Source organism: Herpailurus yagouaroundi, unplaced genomic scaffold (genome assembly GCF_014898765.1).
Source record: "Herpailurus yagouaroundi ecotype Mexico unplaced genomic scaffold, PumYag 250, whole genome shotgun sequence".
In the NCBI taxonomy this organism is placed as follows: domain Eukaryota; kingdom Metazoa; phylum Chordata; class Mammalia; order Carnivora; family Felidae; genus Herpailurus; species Herpailurus yagouaroundi.
In genome coordinates this window covers 11656435-11676556 of record NW_024412467.1, presented here as the reverse complement: position 1 = coordinate 11676556, position 20122 = coordinate 11656435, and positions in this window count along the sequence as shown.

Below are 20122 nucleotides of genomic sequence, written 5' to 3'. Positions count from 1 at the left end.
CTATGACCAGGCTGCTCACAAGTACCCCTAGTGTCCCCAGATTGGAAAGCAGAGGGATGAAAGAAAGAGAACATGCTGTGCATTGCAGTTTTCTGCTAGTTAGTCTTGACACACTCCTTGGTCAGTACACAGATGAACTTTTTATCTAATTGCACAACATGTTTCTGAATACCTTTTACGCGCCAGGCATGATGCTACAGCCTAGATGTGGAAGCACAGCTCCTGCCCACATGGAGCTTACAGTCTAGCAGAGGAGGCACATGTGAGGTGGTGATCACCTGTGGGAGAAGAGTGTCACAGAAGAGGAAACAAGTGTATGTGACAGGGGGACCGACTTAGTCGGAGTGGGGGTGCACTGGAGAAGGTGTGACTGAGGAGGGGTACTTAAGCCAGGACTCCGCGAATGTTTTTATTCTTTAAACTGTAATGAACATGTACTGATACAACGTGTGTTGGAGACAATATGCTCGACAAAACTTATGGTCCGGTTGTCGTTATATATACAGATGCACATTTTTGCCTTTTTTTTTTTTAATGAAAAAGCCTGTTTATTTATTTTGAGAGAGAGAGTGTGCGTGATCATGAGTGGGGAAGGGGCAGAGGGCGAGAGAGAGAGAGAGAGAGAGAGAGAGAACCCCAAGGAGGCTCTGCACTGTCAGGGCAGAGCCCCACGTGGGGCTCGATCTCACGAACCCATGAGATCACGACCTGAGCCGAAATCAAGAGCCAGACACTCAACTGACTGAGCCGCCCCAGTGCCCCCATTTTTTCCTTTCCAAGTGAACCGTTTTAAGTTAAAAAGTGAGCCAGCCGATTTAAAGACAACGTTCAGGGGCGCCTGGGTGGCGCAGTCGGTTAAGCGTCCGACTTCAGCCAGGTCACCATCTCGCGGTCCGTGAGTTCGAGCCCCGCGTCGGGCTCTGGGCTGATGGCTCAGAGCCTGGAGCCTGTTTCCGATTCTGTGTCTCCCTCTCTCTCTGCCCCTCCCCCATTCATGCTCTGTCTCTCTCTGTCCCAAAAATAAATAAACGTTGAAAAAAAAAATTAAAAAAAATAAATAAATAAAGACAATGTTCAGCAAATAATAGTGCGATTGGTACTCAAACATATCACAAATTGTGAATTGGGGACATGATTGACTGAAGCTTGGGAAGTCTGTGTGAAGGAAAGGTGGTAAGAAAGGTGAGGGGCCACCTGGGAGGGAAGGGTCTCGGGCAAGAGTTGAAATAACAAAATGAAGGAAAAGACAGAAAGTTCCTCAATGTGCTTTCACATACATTATTGCACTCTTTCACCACACCGGTCCCCTGGCGTGTAATGTATTCCGTCGAATTTTCTATAGAATAATTGAGGCCCTTCCAAGGTTAAGTAAAACACTAGAGGTCACCCAGCAAATTAGCAGCAGAGATAGAGTTACAACGCAGGCCATCTCTCGCCCCGTTGAGAACGTGTCTCTTGCCTCCAAAGTCCTGAGTGTGCAACAAGATGGAAAATGAAACTTTATATAAAGCAAACAGGTAAAACAGAGGACTTCTAAGGGAAAAGTAAAGGCCGCAACTGGCTTGAAAAACATAACAGTGTTTTCATGACTGGATGTCCTTTGAAATGACTCCATTTCAAAGTCCTTGTAGAAGCTCGTTGAATATCGTATATCTTTTAAGGAAGAGACAAGCCTCTAAAAACCAACGATGGCCATAGTGGGGAGGTCTAGGCCCCCTGCAGCCCAGTCCTGGCTCTCACAGAGACATGAAAGAGTATTCCATGGACGGTGTGCTTGTCCTTCTTGATGTCAACTCGGTAGCTGGGTTTTTGCCACCTGGCTCCCAATTACCCCAATAACCCATTAAAAGCCAACATGTCAACCGTCACCGGTGAGTTCCTCTTAAACCATACAGGAGCTGGTTCTGTTTTCAGGCTCCACCATTCTGGGGATAATGAACTCCACAAGCCTATTCCTTCCTGTATGAAGAAGCAAGGCTGTTCCACCGAAGGCTCTTCCAGGAATCTGTGCACTCTTGTTCCATGGCCTGAGAACTTTCTGGAAAGTCTGGCTGCTGTTAAATTCTCTACCCTACCAACGCCTTCTCCCCTCTCCCCCCACACTTTACCAAGCCCACCCTCTATCCCACCCTATTTTTTCCCCATCTCTTCCTTCCCCTCCCCTGACCCCCAGGCTTTCATAGATCTCCAGCTTCAGGGCTCATGACTGATTCATTCAACCAACATTTATACGTGAGCACCATCTACGTGCCGGGCTCTGCTGTAGATCCTGGGCATACAAACACAGTCTTTATTGTCAGGAAGCTTATATTCTAGTGGGAGGAGACAAATAATCTCATCGGTTTTCTAAAAAAGTCAAATAGTGATAATGCTGTCAATGCAATGCTTATTCAAAGACTGATGAAATTGAGTGGACAAGTGGATAGTTTACAGTCTGGAGGGTCTATCTGAGAAGATCGCATCTAAGTCAAGATCTAAACCACACGGAGAGCAGGTAGGGAGCCTTCCAGGCAGAGGGAACGGCTCGTACAAAGGCCCTGAGCTGTTGGGAAAGGGGAAGGGTTTACAGAATTGAATGACAGCCAGCGTGTTGCAGTTATTCTCTGCGAGGCTTTGAGTGGCAATATTGTGTGGGATTCTTCCCTGCATTTAGGGATTTCTAGCATCCCTGGCTGCGCTGCCCATTAAATGCCAGTAAAGCACCTGGTCCTAGCTACCAAAAACCCCTCCCCCCGTGCTGCCCCAATCGAGAAGCATTAATGCACAGTGGGTCGGGAGTAAGAATGCTCCAGGGGCTTTGCCATCCAGTGTATTAATTTCCTGTTTAAAGAACGGAAAGTTATTCTCTCACAGTTCTGGAGGCTGCAAGTCAAGATCAAGGTGTCAGCAGGGTTTGGTTCCTTCTGGGGGCTGTGAGGGAGAAGCAGGCCTTTCTCCTGCTCCTGGTGGCCTCAGGCATCCCTTGGCTTGTTGATGCAATTCTCCCTGTGTGTTCATTCTGTCTTCCCTCCATGCATGGCTGTCTCTTAGCCAAATTTCCCTTTTAAAAGGACAGCGGTCATATTGGACTATGGCCCTACCCTACTAAGTACATCTTGATCACGTGCAAAGACGTGGATTCCAAACAAGTCCTCCAAATAAGTTAGGACTTCAACATCATTTGGGGAAGACACAGTTCAACCCGTAACATGCCTTAAGGAATCTGGGTGTGATTTGACTTGATTTGACTTGATCTGCTGTAACCCTTTGGAGGATTTTAAGTAAGTGCATGATATGATCTGACCCCTGCTTTCAAAAGTTTGTATAGACAGAAAGTGAATTATCTGGGACAAGGGTAGAAGCAGGGACACCAGCTAGCACAAGAATTCAGGCAAGATGTGAGGCTGGCTGGGAAGCGGTCCTGATACGTGTAGCCAGGTAGATACAGCATGTAGCCAGGCGTGGCCTCTCAAAGAACTGACCCAGGAAGTGGGGTGACCCTCACCTGGAGAACGTCTGCTCTGTGAGCGAAAGCTGTCTGGACACAGTCCACCAGGAGAGGGAAATTGGAACTTAAAGACCATCAGCCTTCAGGTAGAGACAAGAAACTGACCAGGACAGGTTCTGAGCACACAGGACAGAACAGGATGATCTTTCGAGTGCCCTTCTACCTGCAGGGGTATATGGTGAGGACAGTTTCCACACCGTAAGTCAACACGAGATACTGCCACCTTCAGCGGGTCAGGCCACGAGAGGTCAATGGTGCCTACCTCCCCACTGCTTCCTTCCTCCCTCCTGTCCGCGATGGTGCACGCCAGGGCCCCGCATTACCGCTTCCTTTTCAGAGCTGTCCCGATACGCATCCCTTCCAATAAATGAATATTTCCATCTCAGTGAACAAAAACAAGTCAACGCACCAACAAAATGGGCTACCTTCCAGGGTTGGTCTGCTGACAGATTAAAAAGTGTGTCAACACAGCTTTATATTAACAAACATTGCAAAGCAGAAGCCTTTGTTTGTTTTGTTTTGCTTTGTCCTCCTGGTTTCATGGTAATGTCAGTGGACCCACGCCTACCCCCGTGCAAAGGTAGACGGACCACGTTCTGCTGGCCTGGCCGGGACCTTGAGATGTCAAAGTGTCGGCGAGTTGCGGCGGTCAGTGTCTCACTCCTGCCAAATGAATTGGCCAGGACAGTGACAGCAAGGTGAGTGCATATGCAGTGTCTTTATCGTGCAACTTGGGGTGATGACGTAGCAGTAATAAGAGGCACTTTTAAGTACCTAAATTTTAATGTTAATATCCAAGGATAGTGGGGCACCTGGGTGGCGCAGTCGGTTGGGCGTCCGACTTCAGCCAGGTCACGATCTCGCGGTCCGCGAGTTCGAGCCCCGCGTCGGGCTCTGGGCTGATGGCTCGGAGCCTGGAGCCTGTTTCTGATTCTGTGTCTCCCTCTCTCTCTGCCCCTCCCCCGTTCATGCTCTGTCTCTCTCTGTCCCAAAAATAAATTAAAAACGTTGAAAAAAAAATTAAAAAAAAATCCAAGGATAGTGATGGAAGGGCTGAGGAATGAAAGAACCATATGACAATCTTCAAGAAAAGCAAAGAAAGAAAGAAAGAAAGAAGAGAAAGAAGAGAAAGAAAGAAAAAGAAACAGAGGGAGGGAGGGATGGAAGGAGGGAGGGAGGAAGGAAGGAAGGAAAAGTGTCTTTTAATTCTTTAAAGAAGGCCCTAGCTCTGGACCTTTTTTCATCCCCCATCCCCAGTGGCTGGCTATTTACAAATAATACTTCAGAGTTGACCTTGACCCAAGGTCACTGCACTGGCCAGGGTGCAGGGCTACTCTGGAGCAGGGGTCAACCAACCACGCACAGCCCTCCAATCAGTTGTGGCCCATGACCTGCTTTGGGGCAGCCCACGAGCTAAGGCTGGTTCTCATATCTTTTAACGGTTGGGAAAAAAAAAAAAAAAATCAAAGGAATCCTATTTTGTAACACAGAATCACACTTCGTGTGATTAAAACTATGTGAAAATCAAGTCTCAGTGTTTGCAGATAAAGTTGTATTGAAACCCAGCCGTGTTCCTTCGCTTGCATATTAACTACGGCCGCTTTCGTGCCACGGCAGCCACGTTAGGTAAGGTCAGAGACCACATGGCCTGCAAAGTCTGAAACGTTGACTGTCTGCCCCTTTGCAAAAAAGTTTGCCAACTCCTGCTCTAGAGGATTAAGGAAGAAGCACGCTGAATCTCGTCCCGTGGTCTCCGATCGCTCTCCCAACTCTTGGTGAATCACTGCTCCATTCACTTACGATATACGTGGAGCTCCTGTTCGGTGCCAGGTGCCGTGCGAGGTCCTGGAGAGACAGCTGTGAACAGCGACAGACCGTCCTGCTCTCAGAGCTCAGAGTCCAGGGGCAGAGCAGGTGTTAAGCGGCCATGCAAACGCAGCGTGCTACGAAGGAAAACCAGGCCAAGTGCTCTGCACGGGAGGCGCAGGGAGCTATAAACCCACATCACAGGTGAATCGACCTCCTGCTCCACCATATCAAGGAAGATACGCCCAAGTTAGATTAATGATCGGGGAGTTGCAGGAAATGGTGAGATTGGCGAGAAGAAGGAAGAGAAGGGTCAGCTATTTCAAGTTCTTGTGCACCCTCTTCTTTCTTTCTTCCACCCCTCACTGTACCTCTGCCTGGGCTAGAGCAGCAGAAACACAGAATGTGAGGGGAGACAGCAGAAGGCAAGAGTGCATAGGGACAGGTGGGGCTGGGATTGCGGAGCCTCGCAGGCCACATGAAGAATTTTGTCCTTAAGGGAAGTCATACGGGGGGGGGGGGGGGGCGCCTGGGTGGCTCAGTCGGTGAAGCTGCCAACTCTTGATTTTGCCTCCGGTCATGATCTCTCGGTTCGCGCGTTCGAGCCCCCCAGTGGGCTCTGTGCTGGCAGTGTGGCACCTGCTGGGATTCTCTCTCTGCCTCTCTGCCTCTCCCCAGCCCGCGCTCTCTCTCTCTCTCTCTCTCTTTCAAAGTAAATTAAAACAAACAAACAAAGAAGAGCAGTTGTACAAGGGTGTTCTCAGCAGCACTGTCCCCTGAGCAAAACTCTGGAAGCAACCAAAGACACCCCCTGGAGAAAAGATCGGTTATGGTATCTCCCACTGCGTGGAATATTACAGAATAATTAAAACAAGTCGATCCAAGCTACATGCAACAGCATGGATGTATCTCGACCGTCTCCTATTCAATGAAAAAAGCAAGTCTCAGAAGGTGACACCCAGAATGATGAACTTTTCATAATGTTTAAGGTAACCGAAATTTAACAGAACACTTTCCAGGAATACATTTATATAATAAAACCGTATTTATTTATTTTTTTTAATTTTTTTTTCAACGTTTTTTATTTATTTTTGGGACAGAGAGAGACAGAGCATGAACGGGGGAGGGGCAGAGAGAGAGGGAGACACAGAATCGGAAACAGGCTCCAGGCTCCGAGCCATCAGCCCAGAGCCTGACGCGGGGCTCGAACTCAAGGACCGCGAGATCGTGACCTGGCTGAAGTCGGACGCTTAACCGACTGCGCCACCCAGGCGCCCCTAAAACCGTACTTAAATAGAGCAAGGCAAAATTAAATAGAAGGCTCAGAACAGTGAGTTTGGCAGCGTTGCGGGATGGGGCTCAACGCACAAGGAGACGAATGTTCTCGTTAATGTTCCCGTGCTTGTGGGCAATGGATTCAGAGGTATTTATAATATTAAGAATTTTTAAACTTGCCACGAGAAGCCATTAGAGCAATTTATAACAGAGGGTGACACAGCCTGATTTGCAATTCAAACGGTCTCTCCGGGCCGGCCGCACGGAGGAGACTGATTTGGAACAGGGCATGCGTGAAGCAAGCACACCAGGAAGGGGTGTGGTGAGCAAAGCAGCAAGAATATGCTCAAAGCAGGGAGAGGGTGGCAGAGATGGACGGTGTCGTCCCCGTACTCAGACTAACTTGCCGTCTGTTTTTCCATCGTAGGCACCAGTACTGAACAAACAGCAACACAACGCTGATGGTGGAAAAAGTGGAAGGGCCAGAAACTAAATCAGGACAGTGTCTTTTACGAACAGACTCCAAGCCTTTCCGTTAGAAAAAAAAAAAAAAAGAGTTATCAGATGAGTAAACACAGCCTACCTCTGAATGAGGATTCAACGATCGTTAGAAGGGTTATCAGCCAGGCCAACTAGCCTAGGAGAGCTCATGGAAACCCCTCTTATCTCCTGGAAAAATAAATATGAGAAACACAATAAAGCTACTCTCAGACCCTACCGTGTCGTGTACCTTCCCTGAGAACTGTTCCCCCCTCACTTCTGCCTCCTGCCTCCACGAACGTGCTTGAAATTCTCCGAAGTACCAGTTCTGGGAAACTCATTTCCCAACTGGCATGTTTAGCTTGGCGAGCTGCTCCTGCGTGAATGCAGCCCGAGGTACAACGATCAAGGTTAAAGTCCAGCCCTTCCATCTTTGTTAGGCAGCTTTGGGCTTCAAAGGCAATGAATGGAAGCCTTTTCTATCTCTGACATATTCTTTCCTGCGACCAGCTCAGTGAAGGGACCCTTAGTGGCTAAGGGACTCTGGCAATACCAGGCCCATGAAGACCCTCTGTGAGCGTTGGTCACCCATCCCTAAGAAGCCATCTCAAAAACACACCTACTTGCCTTAGGTATACCCTGTTCTCTGCACCATCATGAAAGAGTCCAAAATAACTTCAACTTCTATCCAACTGGTTCCATGTTCTCTGTAGACTCAGAACCCAGAACAGAAACAGAAGTCAGTGAAAGATATTCTTGGAAACGATGAAGTCCTGTTTTTACACCCGGGTGCGTTGGCCACGGTCACCTGCCGAGTTGAGGACAGGTCTTATCCTCTGCAATGCTGGGTGCCTTCTTTTTGTTTTCCCTTCTGCTTGGTTTTTTGTATCTGATTACTTCTTGGTTATTACACCTGTAAATCAAACGACCTAAAGAAAAAAAAGAAGAAGGACAATGGGTCACTCACCCTTTCCTCCATCACATTCCATCAGCTCCATGGACGGACCCCCTCTCTTCTTCCCGGCCCCCCCCACCCCCATAAATAACAACGACAGTATTTACAGAACAGTTTTCTTTCACAGTGTCAAGCTTTAAAGCTTACGAATGAGTTTTCTGACTCTGGGGGATAGAAGATAAGAATCTGCCCCTCAAATGATAGGAATAATAATAATGGTAATCTTTCAAAACTGCGGGAACAACAAAGGATGTGAAAGCCCTACGGATTTTCAGAAATCCGGAGGGTGGCTCCTTCAGATAGCCTCACATGATGCTGGAGGATATGGTTCTCCCTCAAGAGCCTCCTGAGTACACGTTTAACATGCTTGGTAGACATAAGAATTATGCACCCTGGTAACCCTGGCGACATTACAGTTAACTTACTTATATTGAAAGTTGAACAGGGACGCCTGGGTGGCTCAGTCGGTTAAGCGTCCGACTTCAGCTCAGGTCACGATCTCACGGTCCGTGAGTTCGAGCCCCGCGTCAGGCTCTGGGCTGACGGCTCAGAGCCTGGAGCCTGCTTCCGATTCTGTGTCTCCCTCTCTCTCTGCCCCTCCCCCGTTCATGCTCTCTCTCTCTCTCTGTCTCAAAAATAAATAAACGTTAAAAAAAAAAATTAAAAAAAAATGCAGAATCGCAGGCTCACCCCTCTACCTAAGGGATCCCAGTCTGCATTTTAACAAGATGCCCTAATGATGGATCAGTTCACACGCACATTAAAGTTTGAGAAGGATTGGGGCGCCTGGGTGGCGCAGTCGGTTGAGTGTCCGACTTCAACCAGGTCACGATCTCGCGGTCCGTGAGTTCGAGCCCCGCGTCGGGCTCTGGGCTGATGGCTCAGAGCCTGGAGCCTGCTTCCGATTCTGTGTCTCCCTCTCTCTCTGCCCCTCCCCCATTCATGCTCTGTCTCTCTCTGTCCCAAAAATAAATAAACGTTGGAAAAATAAATAAATAAATAAATAAATAAATAAATAAATAAAGTTTGAGAAGGAACAATGTCCAGAACATTGGAGATGCTTCCTCGCAAGGGTGCCTCCCTCGGTCACAAATTTTCTTTCAGGCCTGGGGAGGAAGACAGGTCAGCGATTTTGAAGATTGAATAAATTCGATGCTAAATGCTAAGTTAAATGCTAAAACCCAGCCTTGAAGGGTCGTGGGGGAACACACACATCCATTTTAAATAGTTCACTCCATAGCAGTAATGAATCGGTCTTTCTTCTTCAGGCCGGTTGTCATCTGTGGCAAATTCACAAGACTTCCTATAAGAGGCTGCGTTTGCAAAATCCAGAGGGATGTCCAATATTTCCAATATTTACAGCCTCTCCTCGGTCAGAAGAGTGTCAACGGCAGGAAGGACTTAAATATTTCGGACTTTGCCAAATTCCGTAGCAAAGCAAAGCTCCTTCCATGTGTTGCTGGAAAGGGGGGACTGGGATGGGACAAAGCTGGAAGATGTGGATCACTCCACGGCCTAGAAAAGGCAACTTTGCCACCAAGGGTTCTAATGAACACCCTCATGGCAAGATCACAATAAAAAACTTAGCAGGAGACAATGTTCAGACGTCAGACGCAATCGTGAAAAAATAGGCCAGTGAGAATAAGAAGCATCTTAGGTACAAGCATTTCCACCTTTGAAGCTGGCGAGGGAACATCGACTTATATGCTTATTTCTCCCAAGTGTGATGTCATCTCGTGTGTCACGTTGACACTGACAAGGATTTCTTGTTAAATAATCCCTTTGCCAACATTGGGGACTAGCCTTGCCCTTTGATCTAAACAGATAGGATCTTGAGAGTTACCCTGCTTACACGTCTCCAGTTATGCTGCTCAAAAATAAGATTTCTGAAGGAAGACCAAGGAGAAGAAAAGCACACATAAAAGTAGAATGAGCGTGGGGCGCCTGGGTGGCGCAGTCGGTTAAGCGTCCGACTTCAGCCAGGTCACGATCTCGCGGTCCGTGAGTTCGAGCCCCGCGTCAGGCTCTGGGCTGATGGCTCGGAGCCTGGAGCCTGTTTCCGATTCTGTGACTCCCTCTCTCTCTGCCCCTCCCCCGTTCATGCTCTGTCTCTCTCTGTCCCAAAAATAAATAAAACGTTGAAAAAAAAATTAAAAAAAAAAAAGTAGAATGAGCGAGCTCAGAAAAGGAAGAGAGAGCACAAATTCTAGAATGTGCATCCTATGAATAGATACTGCCAATGTGCAGTGTGTGTAAAGCACTCTACACCATTCACAGATTTTCTTTAATCTGCAGATTTTGTCAATCATGTTCATATGTATGGCCGTATGCAACTCTTCATAATTCAAGACCTAAAACAAAGGCCAAAACTTCCACCCTGGAGAATCTGAGTTGTGTGCCTTTCCCTTCTTTCTACACACAACACACGCACACACACACACACACACACACACACACACATTCATGCCTGCGTATGTTTCCTCTGCCTTCAAAAGATACTTTTCTCTATTTTTATTGGACTTTGAAGCCATTACCAGAACGCTGAAAGGCTGACCACTGTTCCAATCTGTTTCGTATTTGAGCTGGCTCCAGCAACCCAAGCAAATTGTGGATCAGTTCCTGCTATAAAAAAATCAGCAAACCTGAACTTTAGTCTTCCGGTCGTAACGAGCAGGTCAATTGCAGTTGGGACCCAGTCCTCAAGATTTGAGATATTTTGTCTCTTCGGAAGTCTGGGGGACACAGGGAGGAAAAATACTTTATAATTTTTTTCATATTTATCTTTGAGAGAGCACAAGTGGAGGAGGGGCAGTGAGAGAGGGAGACACAGAATTGAAAGCAGGCTCCAGGCTCTGAGCCATCAGCCCAGAGCCCGACGCGGGGCTCGAACTCACACACCGTGAGATCACAGCCTGAGCTGAAGTCGGAGGCTTCACCTACTGAGGTCCCAGGCGCCCCATGGGAGGAAAAATACTTTCGATGAGGAATCAGCCCCATGAAATGCAAGGCAACGCCGGGAAGGGGGGTTTTGGCTCACTGCCATCGTGCAAATGTGTTTTCAAAACCAATTACAACGCAGTGATCAGGCCGGATATCTGCTGCCCCACCAGGCCACTTACCCCAATAAGCTGGGTGGGGCTCTTCCTGGACTCACCTCTTCCTTGGAACCGAGGGGCGGTCTTCTGTGGAAGCCTCTTGTAGGAGAAAGGATTTCTTTTAAAAAGGACATCTTTTATTCTCCCATCTGCTGCTTCTCACAGCAGCATTTGGGGTCAAACCAGGTCTTAGAACGTTCTGCAGGAGAATTTGGCACTTTCCTTCCATCAGCTTGAATATGGAGACAGAAAGGGCTTACTTAGAGCAGGGCAGGACTGAAGGGAACAATCCTCTCCCCACCTCCGTGTTAAGAACCCGTTATTAACAGACAGGAGGGGGTGAATGACTTTTGAAGGGGGAGAAGAAGGACACCCCCAAAGAAAAGGGGGTTAATTAAGTTTGTTTTCAGAAACTACAAATCCTTATATCTGCTTAAAACAAATGAGGCCTTAATGCCACGAAGACCCCTGTGCCTATTGTCTAGACGTCCCTAAATGGAGCACATGGCCACCGTGTCTTGTGAAATGGTGAGGTTCAGCTCCTCAAGGTCAAGCTTCTGGGACACGGTATGAGGTTACTGTGGACCCTCGGTCACAAACAACCTGAAACTTTTACACGAATCCAAGGACAAAAGGAGGAAAAGAACAAGAAGCAAAAACAAAGAGACTTTTTTTTCTTCCAGCTGCTGAAAAAAATGAACTGTCCCTGCCTTTCTCCACTGCTCGCACTAGCCAGCCATAGAGGGGTGAGCTCCCTGAATGGAGAGGTAATCAAGCGGATGGTATGCTGGCTGCCACGGAGAAGCCACCAAAAGAGCCATATGAACTCCATCACTGCCACCCCGTGCTCCCTGTCTGATCCCCAGCGGCTGATCTCCCCTCCCTCCCTCCCTCCCTCCTCCTCTGCAAAACTCAAAGGTACAGGAAGCAACACCACCTAGAAGCATAGTCCAGTTTTTTGTTCCCGCATATAGTGCTAAAGAGAATGGAAAATGAAATCGTTCACCGCAAAATGGCCCTTGTGAAAGAGTAACTAATTCTATACGATGCTTGTACCTCCAGGTAAAGGGGTAGAGGAAGTAGATATAAAAGAGAAATAAAGATTTGCTTAAATGGAGAGGTAAGTTTTCCATATGGTGTCGAGGCAAACACCGTGCCGAAATTAAAAAGTTAAATTTTGAAAATTGAAATGATACGAAATTTTAAATCCGTATTACCTAATATCATAATTAGATGTGACAACTAATTACTAAGTTAATATAGTTAAAAAGCCTCATTTAACAAATGCGTTAAGTATAGGGGCGCCTGGGTGGCTCAGTGGGTTAAGCATCCGACTTGGGCTCAGGTCATGAACTCGCTCGTGGTGAGTTCGAGCCCACCAAGGGGATGCTGATCCCACCAAGAAGGGGGCTCCACAAGGCCTGGGGTTTCCTGAGGCCGGACCTGACTGAGGTCTGGGCACTGAGAACTTTCCAGGCTACCAGGGCAAAATTCAGATGTTGAAGCCCCAACCCTCAGTGTGGTGGTATTTGGAGGTGGGAATTTGGAGAGCTGATTAGTTCTAGCTTAGTTAATGAGAGGAGGACCTTCATGATGATGGATTCGTGGTTTTATAGAGACACCAGATTCTCTATCCTCTCCCCCTCGCCCCCACCACGTCCCCTCCACCACCAACGAAAGCCCATGTGAGGACACAGCTAAAGACAGCCGTCTGCAAACCAAGAAGAAAGCCCTCACCAGAACCCAGATCTGCCGGCACCTTGAGCTTGGACTTCCAGGCTCCAGACCCATGAAAAGCAAACCTCTCTTGTTTAAGCGCCCCAGTCTGTGCTACTTTGTGGTGGAGACTAAGACACATCCCACTCTGTCCCTCCCACCACAGCCAGCCAGCTTCTCCAGGAGGCCACCTTCCTCTACTGCTAAAAATAATCCCTGTCTTAACCCGGCCAACTGATCTTCACTTCCTTCCTTCTGAAGATCATGGGATTAAGCCTTTGACTTCTGGGAGGGAAATACAGAAACGAATTGTGTGTGTGTGTGTGTGTGTGTGTGTGCATTGCGCGGAGAATATCCTCTCTTTCAAAGAGGGGATACCAACTAGAAAAATACAACACTGTAGGCGGGTTTTCCAGAACATCATTCCAGAGAGAGGTGTGCTTTCTGCTTCCTTCCAACTGTGCATGGCCTCCTTGCGTGTTATCTCTCCATCATGTGCACCGTGCCTGGTTCTTATAAATACCCTCTTGAAGAGGGTGAAAAGGTCATCCTGATTCACATCGGCAAAAACAAGGGGGCATTTGATGGAGCTTGTCTCCATCGGCGATATATTTTCACAACCTCCTAGCAACCGCAAGCCTTTGGTAGCGGAGTGAAATGCTTTTGAAACACGGAGACACAAGACACACACAAAGTCTGAGCACACCCAGACACACAAAGCTGTTGCACTTGACAGTGCAGTGAGGGTAGACAGCAGAAGGACAGACCCCAGGCTGAGATGCAATTTTCATACCGCGTTTCCCTCTACCTGCCCCTAAATATGGCCCATCCCCAAACAACCCACAGAGCTTAGCTCTAGACTACACCACGGGATAAGCCTTGCTTTCCCCAAGCCTTCCCAAAGGTCAAAAGCATCATGAAAGGGTGTCATTATGATTAAACCAACAGCTGTCATCTCCCACAGGCTGCAGGAGAACGTGAACGTACGAGAAAAAAGGAAATGGGATGGCAGAGGAGGTGGCTTAGAGAAAATTCTGGAGAAGAGTCAAGGGCTGAGGAATGTGGGGGTGGACACAGGCTCCTGCCCTCCAGCGGAAGAAAGGAGAAGGCTTTCTAGGCAGATGGGGAGCCTGGTGGGAGACTACAAATATCCCTGAACAGACTTGGGCCATCCCAAGGGTCAGGAATGTGCACAGGAGGCGCAACGGAGAAGGTGGACTTCCACAAACAAGTAAACATCTTCTGCGTCCTTCCAGACAGTCATACCCATGGACAGGAGGGCCCATAGGCAAGGCCTGAAGAGTGTCAAGTCCCAGCCGTTGTTTTGTCTGTATGTTCTCTTGCATGGCGTTCGTTGTTCTTTGATGCATGCATATGTTGAACTTGCACACATGGTCGGTGTTTCCTTTTATTCATTTTTTTAAGAGAAGCCATGATGCTTGGCACATTTAGCGCATTGCTTTAAATTACTGCATGGCACGTACATAGATGACCTCCATCTACCATGTTTTAACTGGTAATTCTGCTGAGAGACAGAAGTCTCTTACTCCCTGTCAGCCCAATAGTATAGCGACGCACGCACGCAGACATCCTCACGTATTTATTTCCCTGTCCGGACTAGCGTAAAACTTTCTCCGGGGCATACGTGTCGCTACGGAATATCTGTGACACAGTTTCGGCAGGTACCTAATGTCCAGAGCAGCGCCAGGTTACTCACGAAAACAGCTCCGTGGAAGTCTAGGCTCAATCAGCAGAGCACAAGGGAATTCCAGACAAGCCATATCACCACCATCAGTTGACATAACTGGGTTTTCTAATTCTTTTCCAGTCTAAGTTGGAGTAAAGCAAAATTTCATCGTTCGTATTTGCGTTTCTCTGGTTGTTAGTACATACGAGCCTCTCTCGACGTGTTCACCGTCTTTTAGGTTTTCTCCTTCCTAAAATGTCTGTTTATGTCTTTTGTTCATTTTTTCCACGGGAGCTGATTTGTAGGCCATCTTTGCATGGTCTACAGAGTAATCCTTTGTCCATTTTAGATACTAGGAACATCTCCCACTGAAGATCGTATCCATGAGTTTTCTATTGCTTTCCATTTGGTCTATATGTCCGTTTCTGAATACTATTTGTATGACTATGATTTGGTTGTATGTTTTAGTATCTGAATAGATATACCCCCCTTTCACTTTTGTGGTCCTTTTTTCATATTATTCACTTAGCTATTTGTAAATCATAACACACACACACACACACATTTATTGCGTTCCTGGGAAAAAAGTCCAACTGGAATTTTGACTGAGAGTGCATGGAGATTATAAATTAATTTGGGAAGAATTTCAATCTTCATAATATTAAATTCTTTGTCCAAGAACACGATAGTCACTGATACTATTTTCTTTGTCTTTTATGAGAGTTTTCAAGCTTCTCCCCATGGAGGTCTGAGGTAATCTGGGTTAAATCAACTCCAAAATAGCATTGTTTGGTTGCTCCTATTGGCATGGAATCTTATTTTTTATTATATTTTCTGGACAGTATAGCACAGCAGGAACTGAAGTTATAACTGTGTCTCGCTTAATTCTTCTTCCCTATTAAGAAGGGAAAGCGATCATCCCGAGCTGCGCCTTTGCAAGAAGAATGCCCCATCTGGAAGTTGCTTCTCTCTCTCCAACACTCCACTTCTTTTGGACTCTTGTTGTTCCAGTCTCCCAACGTGGAACGTCCACTCTGAACCCAAAGAGGGGTTCTACCATTTTCCCTTCTTGTTTCTTGCAAATTTGCAATTTCGGCGATTATGAGCAGAGGTTGGGGGGCATGGGTGGGGCAGGGGATGAGCTCCAGTACTGTGAATGGGAACAAAACCGGGTGCCGAATTCCAGTTTAATACTTTAATCGCCACCAAGAAGCACGCTGGCTCACTCCCAGCTGCTTTCCTTAGTAATTGCAAAGAACGCCTCGCCAAGCCAAGCATTAATTTTCCTTGAAGACATTACAATATTATTTCAACATGGAGAAAGGACATCCCTATGGTAAATGTGACTTTGACCTTGCTCCTCTCAAAATAATGAACTTTGGCATGATGGTGTGATGAAGTCTTTTATTCTTCTTTCCTGGGCTTACATGCGTATACCCAACAGTCATTACAACAGCCATCAATGGCTCTCTTCCCACCATCCTCAAATGGATGGCACCAGCTCGGATGACATTTGCTGGTTTGCTTTGTTTTGATGTCAGAGTCCTTTAATAAGTGGGGTAAGTGCTAAGGAACAGGGGGAGGTTGGCTAGCCTACCAGAATCCCTCTCCCGAGGCTGGTAGTGACACCATGGAAACGATGGGACCCACCACTTCCTTTCTCTCTGCTGTTCCAGGATCAACCTGAACAAGACCAAGTATCCTATTGATGACCTTCTACAGGCTGAGAGGGGGCAAGTGGTGAGAATACAAAGCATCCCAGGGCCCACGCTGTCAAAACGAGCTTTCGTTGCAAGGGAATTTGATTGGTCCCAGTTTTACCAAATCCCCAGATGTTTAGATGGGAGTTGGGATCACTCGGTGCCTGGAGAGCACTTCGAGCGCAGAAGACTTTAGCTCGGTCCTTGGCCTAGCTGTCTCATGATCTGGCGCTTTCAGTCAGACGTTTCTCCGTGTTTCCCCCTCTTTAAACCAGCGACTCCCAGCCTTCAGCACACCCACCACCCCTGGCCTTACCTCTTTGCTTGAATCTGTTCACACTTCACGTCTGCACTTAGGCTCCAAAGCCAGACTGTGGGCTCCATGTGGAGGAAATATACGTGGTTGACGTCTCCTGGTCTCTCCCAACACAGGGGTCCGGCCTTCAGAGTTCTTCATATTAATACATATTGAATTAACACACCAGCTCAATGTTTGAAACTCCCATGCAGTTCTAGGGCTTGAAGGCAACCCTGCAATTCAAACCTAGGTTCCTGAGCCAGCCATTTCATTAATCAGCAGGGAGAAACCAGAGGCATGGGGACTGTTTACATGTGTATGTTAAGTCAGTGCGTCTGTACATTTCCTGTCTCCCCTGGGTTTTGCCTTTTCTCTTTGAAGAGGGGGATTTCTGTTTCACATTTCGCTGTCACATAAGAATTTACTCGCATCCAAGTGTGAGGTGGGGAACAGGCTGTAGCCTCCGTAACGTGTGCCCAAGGACCGGATATTGTAGCCCCGAGGATTTTTAAGCCCCCTGATGAACATACCGTTTCGCATTCACGACGGAGAGGCGCATTGTTATGTTTTCAGCAGCCTGCGAGAGAGATGCCCTGCTGAGCGGGATGGAGAAAGTGCTTGCGATTAATTGGTAGAGTCGGATTGTTAACATTCCCTCAGTGTTCCCCAGCGCAGGGCTCCTGACTGGCCTGCTGGAGAAAATAACCGGTGTAGGGGAGGGGGAGCGTAGGGTGGAGTAAAGGAGAAAAATCTCTCATTAAAACTCCAATCAAGCCATTTGAGCGCGCTTTTTTCTTCCCCCACAAGGCATTTGCTCTGAGCCCCGAATGTTACACTTGTTGAACGCTTTATCTTAAGAGATCCCTGCTCTTTCCTAAAAACCTCAATCATTTGCTTACGTCGGGAAATTTGGGGGTGGGGTGTGTGTCTCGAGAAGCTCACAGAAGCAGGGTCCTTAAGAGATCATATGTTCACGCTACAGTGTCCCTGACAATATGTGTTTTCTAGGCACGGGCACACATACGTTATGTACAGCATGGGACAGAGATGTGTGTGTTACAACAGGATACATTCCAACTTCTGTCTTTCCTTTCCTTTCCTTTCCTTTCTTTCTGTGTGTTGGCATAAAAAAAAATACTGGCTCTTTCTCGAAAGTGGGCCTTAGTGCCTAAAAAGCCTTTTCTTCCCTAAGGATTGCTGGACGAACAGGTGCCTATTAGAGTCTAGGTGCCGTCCCCCTTTCTGGAACTGCCCTCCACCCTTCTGCCTTGGTCACAGGGAACTCCCGGGAGCTATGTCTGCTCAACGAGGTCCTTTACCCCCAGCCAAGTTGACTGGAACAAGAGTAGGCATGGGATCCATTGCAGAACAGTAAGAATTCCAAATCCCAGACCCCTGGACTTTGGAGTAGGGATTAAGGGGTGGACATCAGGGTGTGGCTGTGTTTTCTGCCTTGTGAACTGAGGCCAAGGTAACATCATCTTGCTGCAAAAAGAAAATACTACAAGGGTGCGAAAAGAAGGGGAAAAGTGAGATGGAGGGAGGTTGTGTCTGGAGGCCCAGTGGCCCAGCAAATGAGCATCCTGTTCGCTGGGGCTGACCTGTCCAGCTGACCTCTGCGTTCATGGAGCGAAGGCCCTTCCACTGACCCTCAGGGCCAAGGAAGAAAGGTCAGGATAGAAAACCCCACTGAGGGCTCCTAAGAAGAAGAAACATTCCCATGCCTCTTACATGACTGTCACCTCCCCTGGCAGTGAACCTCTGGCAACAAAGCATATCATCGAACACATCTTATTCAAGGTAAAAGTATCAGCATACTGTTGTCACGATGAAATGTGACCCATATCAAAATAGCTACTCAGAAATTCCATGTGCTGTATACTTATCTGCTCACGTTTCTGATAAACCCAAAAATACAAAGCCTGGGAGGAAAGGCTAACTTTGCTTATAAACATACCCAAGACGTCCCTACACACTGACACTTCCATAGACGAAGGAATTTGAGTGGCATCGAAAGAAGTGTCTAGTCCCAAATATCCCCCACCCTTTCTAGCTTCTATTTTGCTACCTGTAAATTCCATTATTACAATCATTCCCCTATATTACTAAGAACGCTGTTTGCAGAAATTTCTTCTTAAGATGTCAATACCATGTGGAAAATGTTACACACTAAACTACACATTAGCTTCAGTTCAGTCATCAGATTCATTCGTTGATATTTTAAAGCTTAAGGACCTACCGTGTCCTATGGTCATCGTTAATGAGGGAGAGAGTGGATTTCCCTCATGCTAGGGAAAATTATTGAGTCTCCACTGTATGTCTGAGATTCTCTCAGTGACATCTAATGAACATGACCCTGTTCCTTCCTCAAGAAGGTCTGAATGATAAAGTCTCTTAATATATACCAAGGAATTTGGGTATTTTTGTTATACATACACCCCCGGAATGTTCACGAACTCCAACGGGCCACCTGCCAGCCAAGGTCAAACATGCAGAGCCAAGAGGAAACATTGAGAGAGGTACTTCTAAATTCTCAAAAGGAGTGTAAACAGAGGCCTGCCGAAGGGAAACCCAATGTCTTCTTTCAGCTTTTCCAAGTCCTGGTCCCCAAGCTCTAAGGTCGCAAGTACTTCTTAGGAGTTTTGTTTGCCTTTTGTTTTGGTTATTGACAGGGGTTGTCACAACTGTGCATGACTCTCTATTTACAGTACTTACAGCCCTATTTCCAAAATGGACTGATATTTGGGTAGTTTTAATGGTTAATACCCAGGGATTTCTCTTTCTTAAGGCTCAACTGATGAACCCATTTAGGCACGCTGAGGTCCACGCACGTGTGATACTGTATGGCGAAATTTACGCTAGGGTGAAAAGCTCTACACTTTTGCTCATAATCAAAGGATCATTTAGGGCCATTGAAAACCAATCCCTGTAAATACACTTTAGAGAAAGGAAGAAAATACACACATATATTTTTAAGACAAAGGACATCATGGATAAAGTTAACAGACAACATATTGGAAGGAGATATTTGCAATGTCAAATCTGACGAGGGACTACAATCTAGAATATATAGAAGGAACTGCTGCCAACTTACAAGGTCCAGGCAGCCGTTCTGGAGAGAATCTGGCAGTACTCGGCCAATGTAAAGACATATATATGCTATCACCCAGCATTCCTGCCTCTGAGTCCTAGGTGATACACGTCAGGAATCCCTAAGGACTGTCCTATCGGTCAACAAGGGGGCGAGTTTGAGGGTACTCGCCACAGCATTCGCGGCAATGGGGAGCTGGAGACGGTCTAGCGCTCATCACTGGAACGGAGGCGTCAAACGGGGATGCTGCGCACAGCCACACAGATGCCCGTGACCAGGCAGAGCAGAAAAAGGAGGCGGCGCCATGAGGTTTCCGGTATGCCATTTGCGTAAACTGAAAACACATGTTCCCCAAAGAGAAATACATGGTTTATAAGAATACAGGCAAAGAACACAACGCACACAAACAGGTGAAACTGGTTGCCTACAGAGAGGACCAAAAATGAGGGGGGAGATGAAAGGGGAACAAGGAAAACATTCCATCAATCAAGAGAAGAGCCTTGAAGAGGTCCGTAGTTGTGGCTTACCATGA